The following is an 11,297-nucleotide window of genomic DNA, read 5'->3' as shown; positions in this document are numbered from 1 at the left end:
ATAAAGTACTTCTTTGACTTATCTTATCTCTTGTTGATAAATAATTGCACCCAACAGCAATCATACAGAAAGATGGCATGATCTAGGCGTCCCTCTGCAGTCAGAAATATAATAAACACCATCATCTGAATCAAATTCAGATTCACATAATCTCGATTTTGAGAAGATATAAACATACATGCATTTATAAAGCAATAACAAACACCACCAGTTAGGAAAAAGCCCATAAGATAAAAGTTAATATTGAGAGATTTAAAGCAAGAAATTGAGTTTGCTAGCTTGAGGTCCTCCTCTAAAACATTATTACATTACATATTTATTTTGTAATGGTATTAAGAATAATACAAGTAGTAAAAATGGCTCAATCTTAATACCCTCGCTGTACTAGACTCAAACAACACATTCCTTATATATTTCGAAGAGAAGAGAGATCAAAATAAAAAAAACCTAAAGAGAGCCGTGCACAGCGCTCACTATTTACTATTTACTTGCACTATATTTCTGTGTATCTGTTTTATTGTGTTGCACTGTTGGAGGAGCCAGTGACCTAAGATTTTCATCGTCATAACTACACTGAAGCTATGTTCGTAGGACAAAATAAAAAAACCTTGAACCTTGAGGCTGTGACTTTCAGACATAAACCATCATAACAAATACAGAGAAGATGATTGCCTGCGCTGATCAACTAGGCAGGTCCTTGTGCAGGGACAAGCTCCCCCTAACCCATTCAAGCAAGCTTTTAACATGTCTAGAAGAAAAATTGAGGTTATATTCTAATATATTATTTTATGCTGTGGATACTTTAGCCTCCATCCATGTTTACAATTTCCCACACTTATTTTACACTTGCATTTATGAATATAGTTTTGCTGTGTTTTACACTTTTGTATTTATGTTTATAGTTTGCTTTTAATATTCGCTTAATTTATTAGAAAGATTTTCTTTTCATGATACTTACTGGTGCTTGAAATTCGAATATTTACTAAATAGTAAATTCTGATAAAAAAAAAAGTTTAAATCATTTGACAAACAAATGTATGTGAAATCTTTTTTTATTTATGTTCAATACAATGATTACAATACAATGAATATTTAGCTATTCAGGTAGCGCATCAAAACCTCTCGTATGTCAGTGCCCTCCTCCTCTGCACCTTGTGCCACTGCTACCCCAGGCTCTTCTGCTGCTGGTGCATCCCACCCATCATCATAGGCCTCTCCATGACTCTCGCAGAGGTTATGCAGAGCACAGCATGTCAGAACCATAGATTTCACAAGTTTCACATCACAGTCATTTATTTTCATGAGGCAACGCCACCTTCCCTTCAGTCTACCACCGTTTTCAACCACTACCCGTGCTCTGCAAATGCTCTTGTTGTATTGCACATGTTCTGCTGTCAGCCGTCCAGTGTCAGGGAAGGGTTTTAAGAGCCAGTTTTGCAAGGGATAGTCACTGTCTCCCAGTTACTATAACTACCCCAGTTCCTAAACTGTGATGGAAATGCGCCATAAAGTGAGCCAGTCCTAACAAGGCCTAACCATTTTCTCTCACTTTCTCTCAAAGCCCTTTTCTTCCTCGCAGCTTTGGATATCATTCATTCCATATCGTTTCTTTGGCTACCATCTGAGCTGGTTGACATGATGAAACAGTCAATGTACAGTTTATGCAAATCCGCCAAAAAAAACAGTCCAATGCTACCGTTTCTGAAGGTTTCAGAGATTCCCGATTCTCTCTGAGCTTTCTGCAACGCGTCTCCGACTCCACTTCCTTCTTCGTGTGAGGTTCATACCACACGCTTTGCAAATCCGTCCCCAAGCTGTGCAATGTTTGTGAAGCTTTGGTCCGTGAAATGCCACGCACACAGTAACGTTCTTCGAACTTCTGAAGAAACAGTGTTAAAAATAAATGTCAACCACTGACTTCGTTGTGGTTCTGCCGTCTGTAGGGCAAACAGTGGAGATTTCCCCTCACATCTCAGGAAACAGACCCTTGGCATGACTGGATACAATTTTGAACTGAACCTGAGCTTCCAACAGTAAATGTTAGGCTGGCAGAGGGTGTGGCCATAGCTCTGGGCGTGCCAACAGGTCGTCGTTACGTCACCTGATACCAGGAAGAAAGAAATGGAAAAAGAGAAATCTCCAACAAGGCGTTCTGAGGCAGCATAGACAGGTATTTTCTGTGTTAAAGTTTTACTCGCTACAGGGTGTACTTTGAGGGTTTGTGACTCTGCAGACCGTTTACATGCAGAAAAAGTTACATAACATACAAGGGGACGGGTAATAACCAGAAAAGCATGACATGGGACCTTTAAAGGACAGAGAACAAGAAACCATTGGTCGCTGTGATTGCTATATCCCATTATTGAAGTGGTTTTTAAAATTGTGCCATGTTTTAATGATTGATAATAGTTTATTTTATTTGCATATTGACTGTCTAATGTGCCATTTCATTTGTGTTTTACGACCGCTGTATTCGTCTAACTGTATTGTTTTGTGTTCATTTGTTGTAACTTTGTTCATGCTGCCCTCTTGGCCAGGTCGATTTTAATCTCAATGAGACTTTTACCTGGTTAAATAAAGGATATATATATATATATACAGTATATAAATAAGACAGAACCTGTGGCATCGATGTAAAAGAAACAATGATGAATATATTTCTTCAAGATCCAAGGGTTTTATTATCATGTGGACAGTAGCTACAGTGTAGTTATGGCAATGAAAATCTTAGGTCCCGAGCTCCTCCAACAATGTAACGTATTATATAAATAACATAAGACAACAAAATAACAATTATAATAATAATACAAATACAAATAGTGCAAATTAAACAGAGTACGATACATTTGAATTAAATAGTGCAGGTGAAAGAACAGAATGTAAGGTTATGCAAAGTGTATTTGCGTGTGTTAACAAACTGAAACTGTTCAAGACACGTATTCAAAACGGAAAATTAGCGCATTTTCCCTCTCTGCTAAAACCAAGCAGACAATCCAATTGAAAAATATGATATATCCCAATGTCAAATGGGCTGCGCTCAAGCTACTATCGATGTTTGGGTGAAACATGCTGTCGAGCTGTTTTGGTGATGGTGGTGGTGTGAAGAGTCCATGTCAGGTCCTCAGTGATGAGTCAGGTCCTCAGTGATGAGTCCATGTCAGGTCCTCAGTGATGAGTCAGGTCCTCAGTGATGAGTCCATGTCAGGTCCTCAGAGATGAGTCCATGTCAGGTCCTCAGTGATGAGTCAGGTCCTCAGTGATGAGTCCATGTCAGGTCCTCAGTGATGTGGACACAGAGGAACCTGAAGCTGCTGACTCTCTCTACCATAGTCCCATTGATGGCGATGGGGGCGTGTCCCTCTCTCTGCTGCTTCCTGTAATCCGCAATCAGCTCCTTGGTTTTGCTGACGTTGTTCTCCTGGCACCAATATGTCAGGTTTTCGACCTCCTCTCTGTACGCTGTATCGTCGCCGTCAGTGATCTGGCCGATGATGGTTGGGTCGTCAGCAAACTTCACAATGGTGTTGGAAGTTCAGGATCCAATCCCAGAGGGCGCTGCAGAGCCGGAGGTCCCTGAGCTTGATGACGAGCTTGGAGGACACAATGGTGTTGAAAGCTGAACTGAAGTCAATGAACAGCATTCTCTGGGGGGTCACGTTATGGCGCAATGTGAAGACACCGTTTTGTCTGGAGCTCCATGCCACTCGGATAAAATTATTTGATTATCCTGTTAATAACCGTGAATTGGAAGCCACTTTTGGTATGAACATTTAAGGCTATGTCCTTAAAAAACCTTCAGCCACAACGTTTTGACAAAATGGGAAGAACTCAAAGAAACAGACAAGAAAGACACCGCTGAATCTGAGCCTGGTGAGCAAGATGGCGATCAGGCCCTAAACTACATTACATTACATGTTACTTGTTAGACGCTTTTATCCAAAGTGACTTACATACTCAATACTGTGGACAATCCCCACAGGAGCAATTTGGGGTGAAGTGTCTTGCCCAAGTACACAACGACATGCTGACTGCAGTGGGGTTTGAACCTGCTGTGACCCCCTGATCCGAACACCTACGGACAACCCACTACCCACTACGCCACACGATAAACTCAGCCCTCTGGTCCAGTTTATTAATAAGCATTCTGCGGAGCTTCAGTCTGCTAACAGGCGGCTAGATGAAGCAGAGACCAGGATCATGGCCGTGGAAAACTCCGCCACAGCATAAGGGGCGTGGGCTCGGGGCATGGGCTGGTTGCCTGGAGTGCGTTGAATGCTCAGCAGACCTCCAAAGGCCAGGTGAGTTCCCATGAAAGGGTCCTGGACAGGAGCAGGAAAGGGGACAGCATGCCTGGAGCTAGCAGGCCGGGAATCAGGCTTGACCTCAGAACTACCCAAAAAGTCTTCCACCCACTCTCGTAATAAGTCTTGACATAATTGACTGCCTCTCCTCTCCACCCCAGGCGTATCGACAGTTATTCTTTAGGCGCAATAAATTATAAGTTACCTCGTAGAGGTCGCCTGCTGGGTCCATCTTTGGTCAGATCCTTCTGTCACGGCTGGAGGGAAAGGTACATAGGACCCAAATGCAGAAGACCATTTGTTGAAATCCAAATCCTTTATTTTCAGGACTGGGCCAGGCAAACAAGGCAAGGCAAATAAAAACATAAACTCTCTTAAAGCTAAATCCGTCCAACAACATCAAGGATCTCACAACAACTAAAAGACAAGCAGAACTTAAATAGCAGCAAGACTAATCACAAGGACAAGACACAGGTGGGGAGGGAGGAAAGACACAGGGGCACCAGGGCCCTTTCTCATTTCTCTAACTCCCCTCCTCAACTCCCCTCCTCGACTCCTATCCTCGAGACTTAGTCCCACCCACAGGAGATGCGAGCGGAGGAGCCGAGGAGGGGAGCCGAGGAGAGAGGAGGGGAAGCAGCAGGCGGTTAGAGAAATGAGAACTCCTCTCCTCTGACCGGTAATTTTAAAGAGAGACGTCCATTAATGATGACAGGAGGCACAGCAGCCCTCTGTCTGATGGACAGATGTGTTCATGACGACTTATATATATATACTTTTTTGCCCCACTGTATATTTACTTTTAATTCATTGAAAGTGCGGTATAATGAGACAATAACAGGCTACAGATGCGGACATATACACACACACATATATTTATATAAATATATACAATTTCAGAATCGAACAAGTATGAGAATTTGAGTATTGAGAAACCTCTATTGAAACAGCTCTGTTCCCGGAAATGCGTCCACGAAGGAACCGTGGAGGACCGTGGAGGACTCATCAGTGTATCCTCGGTTATAGCTCCTCCAGAGAGCCTCCTTGACGCTCGATCCTCGGTCCTTGAAGTGCATTTAGAGAAATGAGATGTCCTTCAACATGGCGCGCTCTCTACCGGAGGGGGGAGTCGAGGGTTGCGTTCCAATAGTCCACTTAGCTTAGGAACCTTCCTAACCAAGTGAAATGACCCGGAAGTACGTCAGTGGCAGCCATAAGTGCCATTCCAATTCTCTAAATGAAAGGAAAGGAGGTTTCAAACTTCCTTTATAACTTCCTTTAGCTTAGGAACCACTGGACCTCCCTTACCGAAAGGAGAGGAGAAAATGCTGCCCCACAATACCTTGCAGCCGCAGCATTTGCCGTCACACAACAGTCGGCCGTTCACGGAAACAAACGATTATGACGGAGAAGTTATATCATGAAAGTTACGGTGCTTATTAAGCATTTTAAAACGTATGTGGTAACTTGCCAAAGTGTTTTGTTTTGAACGTTCATGAGTATTATAATCAAAAAGAGAAATATGAACATTAGTTTTTACTGAAATTGTCAAATAAAGTCAACATTTCACTGAGCTGTGTGGAGTTTGTTCAACTTTGAAAATATGTTTGAATGGTGATATACACAGTGATAGGTGTTAAAGACTAACGTTTAATAAATACATTTGTATTGATTTTAAGATATTTTCCTACAATCATACGTATTGGGATCATTTGTATTAATGCGGACCGGAGGGTGACGAGCATAAATTTCACTTTCCTTTTTTATTTCAATTACAACTTTGGTCATGAAGAATATGTTTCTCTGTTGTCCACGTTCATAAAGCATAAAACAACAGCATCAGAGCACAGTGCAGAGTCTCTAGATGAGTTTACAGTAGTCCCTCGTTCTTATTAAACATCCATGTTATAGTCCGTTGTATAGAACACTGTAGTTTCCATAGTTTCACCACAGCAGCAGACGCACACAATAGAGGTTTCTCAATACTCAAATTTCCCCTCCTCGACTCCTATCCTCGACTCCTCTCCTCGAGACTTGGTGCCGCCCACAGGAGATGCGAGCGGAGGACTGAGGAGGGGATCCGAGGAGAGAGGAGCGGAAGCAGCAGGCGGTTAGAGAAATGAGAACTCCTCTCCTCTGAGCGGTCATTTTAAAGAGACGTCCATTAATGATGACAGGAGGCACAGCAGCACTCTGATGGACAGATGTGTTCATGACGACTTATATACAGTGGGGCAAAAAAGTATTTAGTCAGCCACCAATTGTGCATGTTCTCCCACTTAAAAAGATGAGAGGCCTGTAATTTTCCTCCTAGGTATACCTCAACTATGAGAGACAAAATGAGAAGAAAAAAAAATCCAGAAAATGTCATTGTCTGATTTTTAAAGAATTTATTTGCAAATTATGGTGGAAAATAAGTATTTGATCAATAACAAAAGTTCTTCTCAATACTTTGTTATATACCCTTTGTTGGCAATGACAGAGGTCAAACGTTTTCTGTAAGTCTTCACAAGGCTTTCACACACTGTTGCTGGTATTTTGGCCCATTCCTCCATGCAGATCTCTTCTAGAGCAGTGATGTTTTGGGGCTGTCGCTGGGCAACACGGACTTTCAACTCCCTCCAAAGATTTTCTATGGGGTTGAGATCTGGAGACTGGCTAGGCCACTCCAGTACCTTGAAATGCTTCTTATGAAGCCACTCCTTCGTTGCCCGGGCGGTGTGTTTGGGATCATTTTCATGCTGAAAGACCCAGCCACGTTTCATCTTCAATGCCCTTGCTGATGGAAGGAGGTTGTCACTCAAAATCTCACGATACATGGCCCCATTCATTCTTTCCTTTACACGGATCAGTCGTCCTGGTCCCTTTCCAGAAAAACAGCCCCAAAGCATGATGTTTCCACCCCCATGTTTCACAGTAGGTATGGTGTTCTTTGGATGCAACGCAGCATTGTTTCTCCTCCAAACACGTCTAGTTGAGCTTTTACCAAAAAGTTCTATTTTGGTTTCATCTGACCATATGACATTCTCCCAATCCTCTTCTGGATCACCTAAATGCTCTCTAGCAAACTTCAGACGGGCCTGGACATGTACTGGCTTAAGCAGGGGGACACGTCCGGCACTGCAGGATTTGAGTCCCTGGCGGCGTAGTGTGTTACTGATGGTAGTGTTACTTTGGTCCCAGCTCTCTGCAGGTCATTGACTAGGTCCCCCCGTGTGGTTCTGGGATTTTTGCTCACCGTTCTTGTGATCATTTTGACCCCACGGGGTGAGATCTTGCGTGGAGCCCCAGATCGAGGGAGATTATCAGTGGTCTTGTATGTCTTTCATTTTCTAATAATTGCTCCCACAGTTGATTTCTTCACACCAAGCTGCTTCCCTATTGTAGATTCAGTCTTCCCAGCCTGGTGCAGGTCTACAATTTTGTTTCTGGTGCCCTTTGACAGCTCTTTGGTCTTGGCCATAGTGGAGTTTGGAGTGTGACTGTTTGAGGTTGTGGACAGGTGTCTTTTATACTGATAACGAGTTCAAACAGGTGCCATTAATACAGTTAACAAGTGGAGGACAGAGGAGGCTCTTAAAGAAGAAGTTACAGGTCTGTGAGAGCCATAAATCTTGTTTGTTTGTTGGTGACCAAATACTTATTTTCCACCATAATTTGCAAATAAATTCTTTAAAAATCAGACAGTGATTTTCTGGATTTGTTTCCCTAATTTTGTCTCTCATAGTTGAGCTATACCTAGGATGAAAATTACAGGCCTCTCTCATCTTTTTAAGTGGGAGAACTTGCACAATTGGTGACTGACTAAATACTTTTTTGCCCCACTGTATATTTACTTTTAATTCATTGAAAGTGCGGTATAATGAGACAATAACAGGCTACAGATGCGGAGATATACACACACACATATATTTATATAAATATATAAAATTTCAGAATCAAACAAGTATGAGAGCACTCTTATAATAACGTAACACAATCAGAGACTGGATATATGAACCCCCCCCCCCATCTCTCTGGTCGCTGAAATGGGGAATTGAAATTACGGGCCAAAAGTTGTACAAGTATTAAAAGTAAGCATAGGACACCAAACCAACTGAGACCCGTCTGTCTGCCGCATCTACGCACTGCACAACACACACACCTACACACTGTACCACACACACACCTACACACTGTACCACACACAAATGCTGCTCCTAAAGCATAATCAGGCTACAGCCGTTGTATTTTATTATGTGAAGCAAGAAATGGTCTTAGAAAAATATCGACTCTTTGTTTGTAGATATCTACTAAACTACAGCATACAAATACAGAAAGTAATGTAGGCCTGTTATACTGAGTGATATATATTTTACACACTGCTCTGCTTTCTGCACGGACCTCACAGCTGTTCTCACTGTAAACATCGCGTTGCCATGAAAGCAGTTACTAAAATAATATCCAAGGGATGCATGTAGAGCTGTCATTGGCTGAGATAAGTCCGGCCGTGCGTCACGCCTCCACCGTTCCCGGAAATGCATCCGTGGAGGAGCCATGGAGGATGCATCAGTGTCTCCTCGGTTAGAGCTCCTCCAGAGAGCCTCCTCGATGCTCGATGCTCAGTCCTCGAAGTGCATTTAGAGAAATGAGATGTCCTTCAAAATGGCGCGCTGAAATTCATTTCCAGGTCACTACCGGAGGACCGAGGAGTCGAGGAGGGGAAATTTGAGTATTGAGAAACCTCTAATGACGTCCGCTGGCGCATCATAAACACGTCGGATAGTGAAAGTGCATTCGGATTCTCTAAAGTACCGCAGTCTCTTCTCCTAAGTCCTTTTGAATTCTCCTATCCACTATCCCTTAACCCCGTGACGTTTCACTCAGAGGTCAAGGAATCGGAGATAGGGTTAGAATTTAGGGGCTGATTTTTGGATTATTGGAACGCAACAGAGGAGTCGAGGAGGGGGATTTGATGAAATGAGAAAGGGCCCAGGTGAACACAATCAGGTAATCAAACAGGAGGGAAACACAGAGACAGGAAGTAAAAACAGACATATCTAGGGGGGGTAAACACTTTTCAAAATAAAACGGGAAAACAAAGACAGATCTTGAGATGACAAAATAAAACACAGACAGATCGTGACAAATACAGAGATATGTGAAATCTGTTGACATATTACATTTAATTAAAGTCAACATTTAAGGTTCTCAGTTCTCAGAGCATTTTTTTTTTTTTTTTTACTCTTTTCTACTCTTTCCTCAACATTTCTTAGCAGCTTTTTGGCCGACCACTCCGGTTAAGATCTATTTCAATCTTACACTGCCTGGATCACTGAGATGTGTGAAAGTGTCCGTGTTTTCCGACCTGAAAACACCGGCTCCGTTTTGCCGCTCCACCTGCTCTCCTACTGATCCTCCCGGCTTCACCTGCCTAGCTCCTCCAACGCCGCCTCCACCCCATTCCCGGACTTCTCAAAACGTGTGCCTTCGGCTGGCCTGGACCCCTCTTCCTGGAGCTAGCTGCCTGCACCTCTGCAGTCATCAAGCTGCAGGATACCCGCTAGCTGCTAATGCTAGCGGGTGCCCGGCTCACCTATCCACTCAACGCTCCGTCTCTCCTGCCTGGCATGGCATTTAGGTACTCCGCTGCGAGACTTCTACAACTCAACAACCATTCCACACCGTTATGCATCTCTGTCATCAAAAACCACAAACTTCTAAAACGAACCAGATACATCCATAGAGGCTCCGGTCGCGAGTTTGTTTACTTTCACACAGGTCACTCCATCCCCGTACTCTGGTCAGCTGAGCGCACACCCACCTTTCGACTACGTCATCACAACAATACAGACGAGCGCGCCCCCTGTCTGCAAGCCCTGGCAATGACACCTGAGTCAATCCTCACCACACAAAGCAATATAAAGCTCACTCTGTTTAATACCCGGTCCCTCAACAATAAAAGCCACATTCTCAACGAATTCATTCTGGACAATAAACTGGACTTTCTCTGTCTGACAGAAACCTGGCAACAACCTCTGGATTATCTCTCACTCAAACTTACTACACCCAATGGATACTCATACATAAATAAGCCACGCTCGGAGGGCCGAGGTGGTGGAATTGCCGTAATACACCGACAGGACATTAAAACCAGCCTCATCCCCATCTCATCTGCTCCTTCATTTGAACACCTGGCTTTTAAACTCTCTGGTCACACACAGTCAGTCCTGGCAGTTGTCTACCGCCCTCCCAAACCAAACCCATCATTCCTCTCTGATTTCTCTGAATTTCTGACCCAGCTCTGTTCTTTCTCCACCTCAGTCCTCCTACTTGGTGATTTCAACATCCACATGGACTCCACTGACTCTACAATAACTACAGACTTCACGGACATGCTTAACTGCTTCAACCTCATTCAACATGTCAACTTTCCGACCCATAACCGTGGCCACATTCTGGACCTTGTTTGCTCGACTGGATTAAACCTTCACCATCTGTCTGGCTCAGACCTCTTCCTCTCCGACCACTTAGCCATCACCATGACCATCAACATTCCCACCCCACCACCAAAGCAAAAACGCAAAATCAACTTCCGTAAATTAAGCTGTGTCTCAGCTACCTCGCTCTCATCCTCCCTCTCTGAAAAAATATCCACCACTCCCTTTGTGGACCTCCATAGCCCCTCTGATCTCACTGACTACTACAACAACATTCTGTCCTCCTGCCTTGACCAACTTGCACCCATAAAAACCAAAACAGTTTCCTTCACCCACTCTGCTCCCTGGTTCACCCCTGAACTCCGTCTGATGAAAACCCGTGCCCGGCAACTGGAAAGACTCCGCAATAAAACAGGTCTCACAATTCATTCTCAAACCTACAAAGACCACCTACAGCAATATAAAGATGCCCTCTCCCATGCCCGCACCACCTACTACTCTCAGTTAATCCACTCTGGCTCCGGAAACCCCAAAACACTCTTCTCCACAATAAACAAACTCCTCAGCCCCCTGGACA

This window comes from Notothenia rossii, assembly GCF_949606895.1.
Source record: "Notothenia rossii genome assembly, chromosome: 9".
NCBI lineage: Eukaryota > Metazoa > Chordata > Actinopteri > Perciformes > Nototheniidae > Notothenia > Notothenia rossii.
The sequence above is the reverse complement of the archived record's forward strand: the minus strand, read 5'-3'. Positions refer to the sequence as shown.